Here is a 16,797-nt window from a genome sequence, read left to right as displayed (position 1 = left end):
AAAGCTCTGTTTGATCACTCTTGACCCAAACTGGCAAGTAGTATTCTGAAAAACTACCTATAACTTAAAGGAGGATGATTTATTTGTTTGGTTGGTTGGTTGGTTTTATTTTTTTAACTTTTGGGCAGAAGTTGCTAACTTAAGTGCCTCCAGGAGGAGCAGAAAGGTGTCCAGAAAATGAAACTGGCCAGGTGAGGACTGGAAGAGTGAGCCAGCACATGGCCTCCAAGCAGTTAGGCAGCTCCCACTGGCTGCTTTATGCTGAGAGGGTCCATCTGGCCAGAGATCACACATTTTCAAGGAAAGCCAAAAATCTATATTTTTAAGTGAAGAAACTCCCTACATTTAAAGTTTGCCAACTAATTCCATTTTTTTAAAACATCAAATGAAAATAATTTTGTGCGAGTTTAGGTATGAAAATCTCTACATTTAAGATTTTTTTCCCCTAAGATATTTTACAAGTATTTTCATGAACATAGAAAGACAGCACAACATTTATCCTGAGGAAGACCTACATGAAAGAAAGTTCATTTTACTGGAATGGAATGGAATGGAATAGAATGGAATATTTAAAAGCCATAGAATTTTACAATCTAAGTGAAGTGAATTAGAAAAAAAGGTGGAGAAAAAAAGAGATTATAAATGTTGGTTCTTCACCTTCTTAAACATCTCTCATCCATTCCCTTGACATGTTCATTGCCACCAGCCTTGTCCATCCTACTAGTATAACTTTGCAGAAATAGTGCCCTAGCCCTCCAAGTCGGAGGCAGCATGCACAGAGTAGTCTGTTTTGTTTTATTTTTTAATGGATAATTTCAACCATATCCACCCTAGCGTAATATAATTTTATTAAGTGCATGTGTTCTACTACATTTTCTTCCTTTTTGCTGACCCTTAAGTTGAGGACTCTCAATGTAACAAAAAATAAAAACTCAAAAATCTCTCTAATTTTTTTTCTCTCATAATGCATGCATGCATACAGAAAAATAATACAAAATACAGAATATCAACTGGCCAAAATTAAACAAAAAGGCCAAAATTCATTTTCACTGACTAAAATCAATTCAGATTTAGACCTCAGGGTCTGACTTAGAACATCAAAATTTCTCATGATTCGTGGTGAAAGTCAAATCATGGCAGGGCTCTGGTTCATTGCTGAAGTACTAGACCCAAGATCTGATATCTCCTTTCAATTAACAATTATGTAATTTCTAATTTTTATTCAATTTATAGCCCATAAAATCCTGGCCTGCTAATGGAAAAATAGGATTTAAAACAGGCATTTCATTATACTTTTGGTCAAGTCATGGTTCCTCTGAATACACTTCCTCTGAATAAAACAATGTATCAAACTGGGTCAAATCCTACTACATCTAAATTTTGCCGTATTTTATTTTTAGGTATGAAGCACTTACTAAATTTTTTTTTTTTAATTTTATTTGTTTGACAGAGAGAGAGAGATCACAAGTAGGCAGAGAGGCAGGCAGAGAGAGACAGAGGGAAGCAGGCTCCCCACCAAGCAGAGAGCCCAATGCGGGGCTCGATCCCAGGACCCTGAGATCATGACCTGAGCCGAAGGCAGAGGCTTTAACCCACTGAGCCACCCAGGCGCCCCAGCACTTACTAAATTTTAATTCATTGCTACTGCTCTGTTCATTTTTGTTAAAACAATGAGAAAAACAGGCAGCAAAATTTTAATATAATTTTTATTTCTGTTTATGTTTTTAACCTCTATCAGCCTTTGAGAAAACAAATTTTCTTTTCCACGGGTTTTCTCTTTTAAAACTAAAAGGTTCTAATTTTATATCATATGCATATCTCTACAACCACTATGATTTCTTTCTTAATATACAAAAACCAGAACTCATGACCTAGTCCAGACATTCATTCACTTCATCTTTGAAAACTGAATAAAAATGTTCAATTTTGGGGGCACCTTGGTGGTTCAGAGAGTTAAGCCTCTGACTTTGGCTCAGGTCATGGTCTCAGGGTTCTGGGATCTAGACCCACGTCGGGCTCTCTGCTCAGTGGGGAGCCTGTTTCCTTCTCTCTCTGCCTGCCTCTCTGACTACTTATGATCTCTCTCTGTGTCAAGTAAATAAATAAAATATTTTTTTAATGTTCAATTTTTTTCTCAATAGCATCCTACATCTTATTGGTCATTATGGACATAGCACACATTTCCAATAACTGCATTTTTCTGACTGTTTAACTTAAAGAAATCAGCTGAAAAAAAAATCTAATCTTAGGGAATGTAATATATTATACATAGGTCTTCAAAAGAACACCAAATGGAGCATGTTATACAGTCTACATGATAGGATCTTTGGAAGGATGATGTCAGCAAAAATAGCAGAGTTGGGGCCTTATAAAATTCTCTTCCCCATAAAAGCAATGATAAAAAGAGCAAAAATAGAACTAACTTTTTTAGAACTCTGGAAATTAACAAAGGTTTACAGCAATCTAGGAAACATTTATTCAAGAAAAAGCACTGAATTTTGGATTAAAAAAAAAGAGAGAGCATGCTTTGCAGCATTTTCTCATGTCCTGTTCGAATCCTCCACTCTATAGCTCTGAGACAGCTTTAAAAACCAAAGCCTGCAATCATAGTGAAAACCAACAACCTGCATTTACACTATAAACCAATAGCCTGAGAGCCACCAGAGGGGGAAAATGAGAATGCATCTCCTTTAAAGCCTCATTTCCAGAGCACTATCATTATTTGCCCTGTCTTATTTGACCTATTATTTGACCCACTTATTTGACCCATAGTTCCATGGAAAACCCCACACTCTAGTTTGTGGTTTTTTTGCCTGACTTTGAGCTCACTCAGTGCAAGAACTATTTCCCCAGGAGCATTTGTCAAAAACAATTAAAGACAATTAATTAACTTCATGGTGGCTATATGAGAGAGGGGATAACAGTTTGAATAAACAAAATGAAAGGCTAGGGAACAAGATGCCCACAGGGAGCTGGGCCTTGAAAATCTCCCAACATATTTCTAGAAATCTGGAAGCCCACATGATGCATAGGACTATATCGATGTCCAGGGCTGTACACATGCTCAGGAAAAATCTGAGAAGGCCCTAGGTTCTCACTGCAGGCTGACTCTGAAATTCTACAAAATTAAGAAGGTAAAGTTATTAACTGTGTAACTAAGTGTTGAAGTTTTGCCCCAACACACAAAGAGCACACTTTAGAGAGGCAGAAAAACTTTGAATCTACGTGTTTAAGAAAATTTTTGTCCAAACACTAGCTGACTACTAAGATAACCAAACATAGACTTTAGTGAACATACATGAAAAAAAAAAAAAAAGACATCATAGAATTAGTTCAGAAAAAACACTAGGAAAACAAACAACAATCATGGGGAGGGAGGAGGCTCTGATTTCTAGTGCTGCCACATTATATTATTTAAGATGTCCAGTTTTTGGGGGTGCCTGTCTGGCTCCATCATTAGGGCATACAATTCTTGATCTCTAGGATGTGAGTTCAAGCCCCACATTCATTATAAAGATTACTTTAAAAGAAAATCTCTTAAAACATGTCCAGTTTTCCAAAAAAATTATTAGATGTGAAAAGAAACAAGAAAACAGGGCCTATCCACAATAAAAGAAGCATTCAACAAAAAACCTGCCCTGAGGAAGATTAGACACTGGACTTACTAGACAAAGACTTTGAAGAAATTATTCAAATTTTGTTCAAAAAATAAAGAAAACTATGCCTAAAAAACAAAGTAAGAATGATAAGTCATCAAATAATAAAAAGTAAAAAGATAGAAATTATTTTAAATAAACCACACAAAAACTCTGGAGTTAAGAATACAATAACTGGAATGAAATGTTTACCAACGGGACTCAGCAGCATATCTGACCAAGGAGGAAGAAAGAATCAACAAACTTGAAGATAGTTGGTTAAGATTATTCAATATGAGGAACAGAAGAAAATGAATGAGGAAAAATGAACAGAACTTCAAAGACGTAGCTGACAATATCATGTGTATCAACATACCTATACTAGGAAGCTAAGAAGGACAGAAACAGCAGAAAGGGGAAAGATTATTTGAAAAAATAATGATGAAAAAATCTTCTAAGTATGATGGAAAAAGCAAAGCTACATTTACAAGAAGCTCAGTGAAATCCAAGCAAGATAAACTCAGAGAGTCATACCTACACATATCACAACCAAACTGTTGGGAGACAAAGATAAAGAGAAAATCTTGAAAACGGGGGGGGGGGGGAAAGGTGACTCATCACATACAAACAATATGTATGACAAACATACAAACAATTCCAGGAAGATTAAAAGGCAATTTCTCATCAGAAACCATAAAGACCAGAAGGCAGTGGGAATGACATTTAAAGTGCTTAAAGAAAGAATAGCAACCAAGAATTCTATACCCAGCAAAACTATGCTTCAAAACTAAAGGAGATATTATAGCATTTCCAGGTGAAGAAAAGTTAAAAGAATTCATTACTTGCAAACCTGTCCTATAAGAAATACTAATGAGAATTTTCCAGGCAGAAATGAAAAGCCATTAGAAAGTACTCAAATCCACACGAAGAAAGAAAGAGCACTGGAAAAGGTAACTGCATAGATAAATATAAAAGACAGTATAATTTGGGGTTGTTTTTAGCTTTTTTCCTAATATATGATTTAAAAGATAACTGCATAAGGCAATAATTACAAATCTGTAAGGGGCACACAGTGTATAAAGATGTAATCTGGATAATGATAACAGTACAAATGAAGGGAAGCGATGAGAATTATATGGGAACAAAGTTGTGACATGTTATTGTAATTACGTTGGCACTGATCCACTTATATTCATTATAAGTGAATATGTTAATTGTAATTCTCAGGGCAATATGGAAGAAACTAACTCAAAAAACAGTAAAATAAATGACAAGAGAATTAAAATGTTACACTAGAAAACATCTATTTAACCAAGAGAAAGTAATGCAGAAATAAAGGAATAAAAAAAGGCGTAAGCCATGTAGAAAACAAATAGCAAAATAGCAGATGTAAATCCTACCTTCTTAGTCCATACAAAGTGTAGGGGCCTGGTTAGCCAGAGGGAGTCGTTTGGTTGTAAACTTAGATTGACCCCGCCCCTCCCAGAGGAACTTACTTGCAAACCCCCAATGTAGGGGCGGGCCAGGCCGGATGGAGACATCCAATCAGTGGGGCACGCATATATTTACTGTGGTGAGTTGAAATCTCATTGGCCACCTGTGTGTGGGCCGGGCTCAACCACCTCTATAAAGGTTAGTCTGTGAGGCTGGGAGTGGGGGGGAGTAGTAGGAGGAGTTAGAATAGCTGTTGGAGTAGCCGTTAGAATAGCCGTCTGGAGCAGCGCCACCGCGAGCGGCCTCGCTGACCCAAGGAGCGTTCCCACCATGAGTGGCCTCGCCAGAGCGGTGTCATTCTGGGGAGCAGCCTCGTCGTGGAGCAGCCTCGTCCGGAGTGGCCTCATCCAGAGCGGCCTCATCTGGGGAGCGGCCTCACCGGCGAGCGGCCTCGTCCGGAGCGGGGTCGTCTGGGGAGTGGCCTTATCAGAGTGGCATCATGGGGAGCAAAGTCTGTGTCGTCGGGGTTGTCATCTTCATCGTCATCGTCGCCTCTTCGTCGTCGGGAGCGGCCTCGTCCAGGGAGCAGCCTCGTCCAGGGAGCAGCCTCGCAGGGGAGTGGCCTCGCTGGAGCGGTGTTATCATCCTCGTTGTCATCGCCTCTTCGTCGGGAGTGGCGTCCTCATCGCCATCGCCTCTTCGTAAGAGATGGCCCCCACCGGTCGGTTTGATTTTCAATGCTTGGCGCGAAATAAAGCTTTGTTTGATTTTCGCTTTGTGTCAGTCTCGTTCCTTTGATCACGGACCCTAGCATAAAGAAATGTTATTTCCTCCATAAAAAAAAAAAGAATGAAGTACTGATTCAGATACATGGTTGAATCTTGAAAACATTACGCTAAGTGAAAGATGCTCAAGAGGTCACCTATTTTTTATTTTATTTATGTGAAATATCTAGGAGAGTCAAATCCACTGAAACAGAAAGTAGGGGTGGTGCTAAGGTGTGAATGTTTGCATTATCCCAAAACTTATATCTAAATCCAAAACCCCAAGGTGATAGTATTAAGAAGTGGAAAGTGGGGCCATTAAGAGATAACTAGGTCATAAGGGCAAAGCCTTCATGAATGGGATTGTGCTCTCATAAAAGTGACCCCACAAAATTATCTGCCATGTAAGGATACAACAAGAAGGTGGAGATGTCTGAGAACTAAGGAGGGTCCTCACCCAACCTTACTGGCACCCTGATCTAGGAATTCCAGATGCCCGCTCCCTCTGGCTAACCAGATGCCAAAATTGTGAGAAACAAATGTCTGTTATTCAAAAGCCACCCAGCCTATGATATTTTGTTAAATCACTCCTAACAGACTAAGACAAGTGGGAAGTGATTTCCAGTAGGTACACAATTTCTTCGGGGATGATTAAGTGTTCTGGAATTAGATGGTGTTGATGGTTGTACAAACTTATGAATATAATAAAAGGGTGAATTTTATGATATGTGAATTATATCTCAATATTTTTAAATACTTAGAATCAGGGACTATTTTATTAGGCCCCAGAGCACCTACCTCAGGATGCAATCAATAAGCACTAAATAAAAGGCAACTGAAGGATAATGCTAATGGCAGAACATGGCCTACACCAAATCTGAGTTGGAAACTCAGATTTGATCAATATTTCTGCTGCCCTTTCTTTAGAGACCATTCACTAATTTTAACGATATCTCTCAATTCTGTAAGCAGAAAAGCCTTTGGTGTAGAGATAACAACCATTAACTTCATTTTCATGAATACCCATCACTTTTTTTTCTTTGCTCCATTCCCTGTCATTATACTAGGAGAAAGCAATGTCTAGGTAGTTAACCCATCCCACAATCTAACCTCTGATTTCATTAACTGCCTTAACTCCAGTAACTGCCCAATAGCACTCCTCATGAGCCACCACCCACATATATATAACAACATGCTGAAACTTGTTTTCACCTTAAACTGCCCCATGATAAAAATATTAATTGTAAACATCTCTTCTCCTGGCCATAATCTCCTAATCTTCATGTTCTCTTCCTCTTCACTCTTACTTTACTTGTTCACCTACCTCAAAATACTTCTATGTTTTATCCCATTCTATTAATCATTTAATTGGCCTAAAAAATACCAGTGTGGACAGAAAGTAATAAGATAGGAGAGAGGTAGGAAACAGAGTCTGGAAAGTCAGGGAGAGACTCAATTTCATAATGACAATTTGGACCTGAAAAGGAGTAGGGATTTTATGCTATTGAAAGATTTTATTCTATTGAAATTTTATTAAAAGCCATTTAAACAGAAAAAGGACAATTCGATTTGCAATTTTAAAAGCTTACTCTGGCTCTTTTAAGAGAAGAGTGTAAACAGGGAGGCAAATAAAGAGGATCGTACAGAAATTTGGGTAGGTCAGGGCAACATTTTGGACTTAAGTGATGATAGCAAAAATGGAGAGAAATTAATAAATTTAACATATATCTTGGAGACATAATAAACAGGATGAATTAGATGTGGTGGTTGACAGAAAAAGATGTATCCTTAATGATACCTTGAGTTTTTGCTGCTTCTTGGTGAATTGGTTATTTTATCATTATATAATATCCTTCTCTGTCTCCAGTAATTTTCTTTGTTCTAAAATCAACAGGGGTGCCTGGGTGGTTCAGTCATTAAGCATCTGCCTTCGGCTCAAGTCATGATCCCAGGGTCCTGGGATTGAGCTCCGCATCAGGCTCCCTGATCAGTGGGAAGCCTGCTTCTCCCTCTCCCACTCTCCCTGCTTGTGTTCCCTCTCTTGCTGTGTCTCTCTCTCTGTCAAATAAATAAAATCTCTTAAAAAATAAACAGAATAAGCTTTACTTGATATTAACATAGCCACTTGAGCTTTCCTTTGATTGATGTCTGCATGATGCATTTTTCTATCTTTTTACTTTCAATCTGCCTATGTGGTTATGATTGAACTTCTTTTTTTTTTTTTTTTTTTAAGATTTTATTTATCCATTTGACAGAGATCACAAGTAGGCAGAGAGAGAGGGGGAAGCAGAGAGCCAATCCCAGGACTCTGGGATCATGACCTGAGCCAAAGGCAGAGGCATTAATCCATTGAGCCACTCAGGCGCCCCTGAAGTGAACTTCTTATACACAGAACATAGTTGGGTCATGTTTTTTAATCCAATCTGCCAATCTTTTAATTGACATACTGGACCAATTACATTTAATGTAATTATTGCTAAGGCTTAAATCTGTCACTTAAGTTTTTTCTTTTCTGTTTTTTTCTCTCCATTTTCTTTTTTCTACTTTGCTGTGGACTACCTGAACATTTTTTAGAATCCATTTTAAATTACCAATAATTTTTTAAATATCTCTTTGTACAACTTTAGGGGTTACTTTAGCTATCACATTATCAATGTAGCTATGTAATTATCCAGAGACATTATCTAGATATTACATTAGTTTTATATGTATATTATTTCATATACATATTTATAATATATAAAATAACAATCTACAGGTATCATCATTACTGTTTGTCTGAAATATAGATACCTAATCTTCCATTATGTCCCTTTACCACTCTCCATTTAGAATGTTATTGTCCTATATAATTCTTCTACATTCATTTAGAACCACATGGGTGTCAATTTTTGTTTCAATAATCATACATAATTTAGAAAATTTAAGAGCAGAAGGAAAGTCTATTTTATTTTACCCATATTTTAACTTACTGTTTTCTCACTTCCTGATTTTCTAAGGTCCCTTCTTTGATCACATCATTTCTGTTTAGAGAATTTCCAATCTAGCATAGTTCTGCTGGCAATAAATTCTCTTAGTTTTCCTTAATCTGAGAATGTCTCGATTTCACCTTCTTTCCTGAAAAATATTTGTGTGAAGTATAGAATTCTGGACTGGAGGCACCTGGGTGGCTCAGTCAGTTAAGCATGTGACTCTTGATTTTGGCTCAGATCACGATCTCAGGGTTGTGAGATCAAGCCCCAAATAGGGTTCTATGCTGGGCGTGGAGCTTGCTTAAAATATTCTCTCTCCCCCTACTCCTCCCTCTCTTACTCCTCCTCCCCACTCCACATGCACTCCCTTTCTCTCTCTCTCTCCCCCTCTCTCTCACCATCTGATAATATTGTGCCACTCCCTTCCTTTTGGAATCCATTGTTTCTGGTAAGAAATCTACAAATGTCTGAAATTTTACTCTGGTACTTTAAAATTTTTTCTTTTTAATACTCAGAATTTTAAATATTATTATACAACTTGTCATAGATTTATTTAGGTTTATTGTGTTTGGAATTCATTTAGCTTCTTGATTTGCTAGATTCATTTCTTTAGATTTGTGTCTCTTGCCAAATTTGAGAAGTCTTCAGCCATTATGTCTTTGAATATTTTTTAACTCCACCCTCTTTCTCCTTTCCTTCTGGGCCTCTGAAGACAGAGATCTTTTCTTTTAATCACACAGGTCCCTAAGGCTCTGGTCTTTTTTTAATTTAATTTTATTTTCTGGTCCTTTTTAAAAAGTGTACTTTCTGTGCCAGACCCAGTGCCAAGAGGAATCCCCTCGGTTAGGATGTCCCCTCATGGGGGGAAAAAAACCCCAGGAAGAACCTAGTAGCCTTTGCTCTAGGACACCTACAGCCTTAGCCACAATTACTGCTGAAGACAACTACACTGACCATCAAGGAACCTTTCAGTTTTGGACATCTATCAATCTCAGCTGACAGAGCTACATGGAGATAACACCACTCCAACTCCCACAACAGAACCAGAGACTCTGCACTCTACCCCGCCAACAGGCTTATAGCAGCTCACAGGTGAAATTCTTTCCCCACTAAAGCCAGTCCAAAAAGGCTGGAAGAGGTGACTACTCCCTCAAATAACCAGATATTAACACAAGGCCACTAGAAATGTGGAAAAGCAAGGAAACATCATACCACCAAAGGAACACAATAATTACCCAGTAACTTACCCCGAGGAAATAGAGATCTGCAAATTACCTGAAAAAGAATTCAAAATAATTATTATAAGGAACTCAGTTAAGATTTAAAAGAACACAGGTAGACTACTCAACACACTTGGGAACATATTAACCAAACAAAAAGAGGAGTTCAACATAGAAATTAAAAAATCATAAAAAATAACAATACAAAAATTATGAAGCTGAAGAATAAAATGAAAAATGTGATGCAGAATGTCTTAGTCTGTTTGAACTATAGTAAAACATTACAGACTGGTTAGCTTATTGATAACAAATTTATTTCTCACACATCTGGAAGCTGAAAGTCCAGGATTACAGTATCAGAATGGCTGGATCAAGAGAAAGCCTTCTTCCTGGTTGCAGACTGTTGACTTCTTGCTGTGTCCTCAAATGGTAGAAGGGGCAAGTTGGCTCTCTGGATCCTCTTTTATAAGGGCATGAATTCTATCCATGAAGGTTTCACCCTCAAGACCTAACTACCTCTTTAAGATCTCACCTCATAATATCATCACACTGGGCACTATGATCTCAACATATGAATAAGGGGTAGGTGACAAACATTCAGACCATAGTAGAGAGCTTCAACAACAACTTAATCAAGCAGGAGAAAGAAGAAAACAGAAGGAAGAAGCACCTTGACATTGGTCTTTGCCATGATTTCTTAAATATGATACCAAAAACACAGGCAACAAAAACAAAAATAAACAACTGGGACTACATCAAACTAAAAAGCTTCTGAACAACAAAGGAAACAATTAGAAGAGTGAAAAGGCAACCTACAGAATGAGAAAAAACATTTGCAAACCACACATTTCAGAAGGGCTTAATATCCAAAATATACAAAGAACTCTTAAATTTAATTGTAAAAATAAATAAATAAATAAATAACCCAATTAAAAAATGGGCAAAGCACCTGAATAGACATCTTTCCCAAAGAAAATATACAAATGGTCAACAAACACCTTCGAAAAGATGCTCGATATCACTAATCACCAGGAAAATATAAATCAAACCACAATGAAAGATCACCTTACACTTATTAGAACATCTATTATCTGAAAACAGGTAAATACTGGTGAGGATGTGGAGAAAAGAGAACCATTGTAACACCATTAACGGGAATGTAAATTTGTACAGCCTTTATGGAAAACAGTATGGAGGTTCCTCAAAACATTAAAAATCAAAGCAGGATCCCAAGAAGCTATTTCTACTTCCATGCTCATTGCAGTATTATTTATAATAGCCAATGTATGGAAACAAACTAAGTACCTATCAGTGAATGAATGAATAAAGAATTCATAGCGTGCGCACGCGCGCACACACACACACACACACACAAAGAATGTTATTCATCCTCAAAAAAGAAGGAAATCCTGCAATTTGCAAAAACATGGATGAATTTGGAGGGCATTGTACTAAGTGAAATAAGCCAGACACAGAAAAATAAATATTGCATGATATTACTTATATGTGGAATTTTAAAAAGTCAAACTTAGAAGAACAATTGAATAGTGGTTGCCAGGAGTTGGAAGCAGGAAGGACAAAGAGATGTTGGTCAAAGGATATGAACCTTCAGTTATAAGAAGAATAAATTCTAAAAATCTAACATATATCATGGTGGCTATAGTTAATAATAAGGAATTCTATGCTTGAAATTGACTAGGAAAGTACATCTTACTTGTTCTCATCACACATGCAAAAAACGGTAACAATGTGAGATGATAGTGTGGTAATTATATCAAGGTACTTTTATCAAAACAGTACACCACACTGTATACCTCAAATAGATTCTTTTTTAAATTGTTAATCTTATCTCAATAAAGCTGAAAAAAATAAGGTTTTGTTTTTCTCTGTTGTTCAGACTGGGCCATTTCTCTTTTTCTATCTTCCAGGTCACGGATTCTTTTCTCTTCCCCATCCATTCTGCTGTTGAACCCATCCACTGAACTTTTTTATTTTGATTACTGTATATTTCAGTTCTAAATTTCCCTTTGATTCTACTTTATACCTTATATTTCTTTGCTGATACTTTCTAGTTCTTTACTGAGGCTTTCTACTTTTCCATTGGTTTTAAGAATGTTCAGAGTTGCTTGTTTTAGCATTTTCATCATAGCTACTTTAAAATCTTTGTCAGGTAATCTAAAATGTCTGTCATCTTGGTGTTGACATCTATTGTCTTTTTCAGTTTGAGAACTTCCTAGTTCTTGGTATGATGAGTGATTTTGAATTAAGAACCTAAACATTTTCCTAATGTTTTATAAAACTGTGTATTATGAGACCTTCTGTATTAGCTGGCTTTTTCTCTAAAACTTCTCAGGAAGGTTAGGGGAAACTTGGCACTGCTTCATTTCTGCTAGGTGGAGGGAGAAGTCTAAGTTTCCACTGAGCCTCAAATGACACCTGCAATGTGGGGTGGAGGTGGGGGGGGAGTCTCTCTTCATTAGGACTTGGCAGGCTGGGAGGTCCAGCTCCCCATGTGGTCTCCACTGATACCACAGGGCCTTGTTACAATTTTGACAGGATGAAAGTCCCTACTTCTCTGACACCACCCTGGTGAGACTCATGGGCCACCTTGTTACAGCTTTGTGAAGATGAAACTCTAGGCTCCCCACAAAGCCTTCCCTGGAATGGGTGCAGCTGAACCACAGTTTCTTTACAGTGTTTAACTAGAATAGTGATCAGTTAATGTCAAAGTTTTCTGAGTTCCCAGACCATCCTTTTTCGGTAGAAATATACTCTATGGGACTCTGTCTGCATTCATTGGCATTTCTGGGTTACTGGGCTTTCAGATCCAGCTCTTAAGTCCCAAGTTCTCTAACAGGTCTGCCTTTTTCTATCTTTCAATGGATTTTAATGTTTATTTTATATATAAGGTCTAAGATTTGTAGCTGTACTTAACAGGAGGAATAAGGAAAAGTACATCCAGTGGTGAAAGTTCTTTAACTTTATTTTAAAATATTAGAGTTACAGTTTTTATGAATGTCACTTTACACATTATTTTTTTTCCTTTTTTTTTAAAAGATTTTATTTATTTATTTGAGAGAGCAGAGAGAGGGGGAGAAGCAGGCTCCCCATTGAGCAGGGAGCCTGACATGGGGGTCAATTCCAGAACTCCAAGATCATGACCTGAGCGGCAGGCAGGCAAACATTTAACCCACTAATCCACCCAGGTGTCCTTCTTTTTTTTTTTTTTTCTTTTAACAGTTTGTGTAGGACTTAATCACCATCCTTTCATATTGTTCATGTTTAAGCATAATAAGTCCTTCTGTGTTCCTGGGGGTCAGGGCTTCTTTAGGGGAGTCGGGTGAACCAGGACAGCTTTCTTAGTTCCATGCTTTAAGGGCTCACAGTTCTATCATTAGTGACCAATAATTCAAAATATGCCCACAGTTCTTTCAGAAATCTTTCCCTTCTCCCTTCCCATTTTCATCTGAGTCTTCTTTTTTTTTCCTTTGTCCTTATTGTCAATTTGATTCTACTTCCTTCAGTTTCTCTTCAATATGATGCTTTGTCCTGCAAAGGAACTTCAGCAGGTTCCAAGAGTTCACGGCACCTAGACTGACAGCAACATCAAGTTCTTGGGCATCTCCCTGCACACATACACACATTGGGATGTACAAACTCCTCTCCCAGTTTGGACTGATTTTCCCAGATTGGCTGAGTTTCTCACCACTATTGAGTGGAACCCCTTTCTTTTGAGGGTAAGCATTTGTTATCAATTTACAAATTTCCTGTCTCTCAGTTTCCTTCTGCCATTTTAACACTAACAGTGTTTTGCTGTATTCTGTAGTTTGGGAATATGTGATCACCTAGTTTTGTTGAATAAGTTGCCTGGAGAATTTTGGTCTTATCCTAGTTTCCACATCTGTTTTGTGAGAACTTTCATGAAGATTCAAAAACTGTGGTACCAGTGCCACCAGGCCTTTCTTCAAAATTCTCCTTTAAAGATGTATAAACTTCCTCCTGTATAGCGTCATGTTTCCAAGCTTCATTTGCCTTCACAATTCTATTGAATTTATTCTTGCCAAAATCACCAATTACATTCTGGCAATTAAACCTGCTTTCCTGTTTTTTCTCTGACCGTTCCAAATAATTTATTTAATTTTCAGCCAAATAGTAGCATTCAATTCCTTGAGTATACATCAGGACCTTTGCACATGCTAGTATTTCTAGCTGAATGCACTTTCCTTTACCCTCCCATCCTTTCATTCTCAGATTTCATCATTTATCAATTCCTCAAAACTGGGTTGTATCTCATATACATTTCTTACAATGTGTTCAAGCTTCTAATAGCTCTTAGACTGATGTATCATAATTGTTCACTTATTTCTCAACCCTCACCATAAATATGTCTTTAAGGGTAAGTACTATGTTTTGCTCATCTCCATGACCTTAGTCATAGTAAAATCCCTAGTACATTCCTTCCATAAGTATGGAATGAATTAATGAAAGAAAGAGTCCTTCTTAAGAACCTAGTCTTTTCAACATAAATAAGTTTGCAAATAATCTTATTTTTCTTAATAGATATATTATTTAATTGAACATAAAGGTAATTATATATATGTGACAAATTTAAAGAAGTACCAAGAAGTAAAATTAAAATCACCTGAGCTATAATCATCCCAATATTCAAGGATAACAGCTGTTAAAAATTTTAATGTATACCCTTTCAGTTTTTCCTGTGTATTTATATGTGTATAATGAGAATAATCTTGAAAATATAAAAATAATATATTTTTCATTTCACTTTTAAAGCTTTATACATGAGGTAACTTAAAATGAAAGTTGTTTTAAATGGGAGGCAACATGATGTAGTAAATAATGTACAGACTCTAAAGCCAGAGTGCCTTAGTTCAAACCCTAACTATCATTTATAAGCTATGGAAACATGGACTAATTATATAACCTCTCTGGGCCTCACGTTAGAAGTAAAGTGGGGATAATGATAATATCCATCTCATGGAAATACAATGAGGGCTAAATGAATTAATATTTGTGAAGTATTTAAAATAGTCCCCTGCATCTAAGTGTTTTAAAGGCACTTATTAAAGACATAAAATAAATAATCATGATTCTCTGCATGCTTCTCATCATAACATCCTGCAAAATAACATTATGCAGAGAAATTCTCAGCCAGATTGGAAAGGAAAATAAAAGAAAAAGAAACTACTTCTACTTCTGAAAGAAAGAGGAAGTAACGAAAGGAATAGAGCAAGAAGGTCAAATTCCAAACTTCCATGGGATATGGGAAATGAACGGCAGAGACACTTAAATAAATAACAAACAGTAACAACATCAAAGCTACTGCCCACTCCTCCAGGTGTTGTCTAGGGGAGGCTGCGAACTCTCTCAGAAGTCCTGCCTTCAGGGGCGCCTGGGTGGCTCAGTGGGTTAAGGCCTCTGCCTTCAGCTCAGGTCATGATCTCGGGGTCCTGGGATCGAGCCCCACATTGGGCTCTCTGCTAAGCAAGGAGCCTGCTTCCTCCTCCTCTCTCTCTCTGCCTGCCTCTCTGCCTACTTGTGATCTCTGTCAAATAAATAAATAAAATCTTAAAAAAAAAAAAAAAAGAAGTCCTGCCTTCAGCCTAGAACCACATCAAGTAATGGTGTAACAGCAGTAATGCATCACTATCAGAAGAAGTGGGCAGTATGCGGTGTGAAGGAAATGCAGATATTTCTTAACCCTCCTACCTAAGCGGGAAGACTGGTGCCACAGAAAAGACTTGGAATCAGCAAACAGATATTTCCAAGGGCCAGGACGTCAAAGTGGAGGTAAGGACAGTTTATGGCCAACAGTAGCAGACAGCATCACAGGCCAATGACCTGGTAGGACCAAGTACCTCAGCAAGAGGTTCATGAGAAAAAAGCCAATGCCAAAAACAAGTGGAATAACATGTCTCAATAAATACCAGGGTGAAACTGACTTAGAGGACCATCCAGAGATCCCTGCAAACATACTCAAGCCTTCTCTCTTTACCAGAAAGTCTTATCTATGGAGAAATACCTGGAGGCCAGATACATTGAGAAGAAGGGAGAAGGGCAAGAACAGTGACAGGGTGAAGATTTGCCCAAATAAGACTACATTAACAAAAAAAAAAAAAAAAAAGGGGGGGGGGGGAGAGAAAGAGCCTCTTTTTAACTAGAAGAAAATAACTTACATTTAACTGGCCAGCTTAAGTAAGACACATGCACACTCCTATACTGAGCCTAACTAGATAAAGGGGGACAGGAGCAAGATAAAAGTAGTTGAGAGTAGGTGAGAGAAAATGAAGCTACATCTTCTTTGTACCTTTCAGAAATGACACACTAAATCACTAACTCTTCCACATAATTTTTTTAAATTCTGAGATCATATTTTGCACATAACGTGGAGCCTTAAGAACATGTGGGGAAAAAAACTTTCCTTAACATTCCTCCAAAATTATTTTAAAACCAATAGAAGTTCGTAGAATGAGCATTATTTATTTTACTACTCTTCTATAATTGGAAATTAAAATTCTGTGCAAATTTTCACTGTCATAATTAAAGATGCGATGATTATTTTTGCTATACTTCTATTTCCTTATAATACATTTTCATTGTGAAACTCCTAAATTGAGGCAATAAACAGTTTATAGCTTTTTCGTTTTTTTAAAGATTTTATTATTTTAGAGAAAGAGAACAGAAGCAAGAGGGATAGGGAGAGAGAGTCTCAAGCAGATTCCATGCTGAATGCAGAACCAGTGTGGAGCTTGAT

The 16,797-nt window shown here is 37.3% G+C and overlaps 1 long non-coding RNA gene across 1 annotated transcript in view; it reads right to left on the bottom strand.

The window, feature by feature from the left end:
* Positions 1-5,108, bottom strand: part of LOC116866735 — a 95,757-nt gene extending 90,649 nt beyond the window's left edge. Inside the window, exon 1 of the long non-coding RNA XR_004382450.1 lies at positions 5,036-5,108. This is a non-coding gene — a long non-coding RNA (uncharacterized LOC116866735). The remainder of the gene's footprint in view (positions 1-5,035) is intronic.
* Between the last annotated feature and the right edge of the window lie 11,689 nt (positions 5,109-16,797).

This window comes from Lontra canadensis, unplaced genomic scaffold (assembly GCF_010015895.1).
Source record: "Lontra canadensis isolate GAN:19392208 unplaced genomic scaffold, GSC_riverotter_1.0 scaffold10, whole genome shotgun sequence".
Taxonomy (NCBI): domain Eukaryota; kingdom Metazoa; phylum Chordata; class Mammalia; order Carnivora; family Mustelidae; genus Lontra; species Lontra canadensis.
This window is presented reverse-complemented; position numbering and strand designations above follow the sequence as displayed.